The sequence below is a fragment of the Rana temporaria genome, chromosome 4 (assembly GCF_905171775.1).
Source record: "Rana temporaria chromosome 4, aRanTem1.1, whole genome shotgun sequence".
In the NCBI taxonomy this organism is placed as follows: Eukaryota; Metazoa; Chordata; class Amphibia; order Anura; family Ranidae; genus Rana; species Rana temporaria.
In genome coordinates, this window is record NC_053492.1 from 146,975,922 (window position 1) to 146,977,066 (window position 1,145).

Genomic DNA, 1,145 nt, shown 5'->3' on the forward strand with positions numbered 1-1,145 from the left:
TTCAGGGTTTTCTTAGGGAGAACTGCCGCTCCAGTTAGCAGCCTCTGCCAATACTAGGCCCTCCAGACCCTCTGTCAACCCAGTGGATTTGCATGGTCCTACCCCGTCTCATCCCAGGGCATTACCAGCTCCTCCTACCGGATCGCTGACAGAGATAGCACTTACACCAGACAGCCAGAAGGCCAGATTAGAACTCGGCAAAAAAAACAAGACCAAGTGCAGCCACCCAACCCCACCAGAAGCACCCTTCCAGATGGCTCAGACGCAACCATAGGCCGGCCCCCAGTATCTACCGGGCAGCTCGGCGTAGTCCCTGCTGAAACCACCCTTCCAGGTGCAATGACGTCATTGGATTGCATCCAGCCTCCCAACGGAGGTGCTTCAGCGCTCCTTTGACAACTGATAAGAACAGATACTACACTTGATCTTAGCCAAAAGGCCAAGAAGCGATTGTGTTTTGGGTACGAGACAGGAAGTCTTGGCTTGCACAGTGCGGTATACTGTATGTAGCCACAGCTACATACAATTGATACTGCACATCCAGCAGCCTCACAAGTTAGTGAGTGGCATAATTTGTTTAGGCCAACTTACAATTTCATTTTTCTGTTGTTGATAAATCACATTAGGAACAATTAGAAGGTAAACAACTGTCCTAAAAATACAAGAGTAAACTAAAATGACATTTGGTGCACACCACCTCCCTGCAATGTAAGCCACAGATGGATATATTGCACAGAACAGATTTCTTGTCGCTTCTATTCTTTTGAAAAGAGCTGCAGGGCACATTTTTTTCTTTTCGCTCAACCCACTCAAGCCACCCTGGGCTCATAGTCTCTTATTAATATGCTGTTCAGAGATGTTGATTGTACTGTTGCAGGCTGAAACCCTATTTAAATAAAGAAATTGGCCTTCTATGTAAAAAGTGTTTCTATGCCTGACCTTCATTATTCCTCCTGCATATTAAATTATTTTGATTTAATGTTTGTGAAGTATTACACTATACTTTTCTCTAGCAGATGATACCCCACCTCTTTAGATATTTATTTGGTCAGGAGCATAGGTTTTCATCCCAAGAAATCTCTTTTACCTAGATTCAGGTACGGCGGCGCATCTTTCCGGCGGCGTAGCGTATCGTATTTATGCTA

General features: G+C 45.0%; 1 pseudogene; it reads right to left on the bottom strand.

Moving 5' to 3' along the window:
- Positions 1–347: 347 nt before the first annotated feature.
- Positions 348–451, bottom strand: LOC120938664 (annotated as a pseudogene).
- Between the last annotated feature and the right edge of the window lie 694 nt (positions 452–1,145).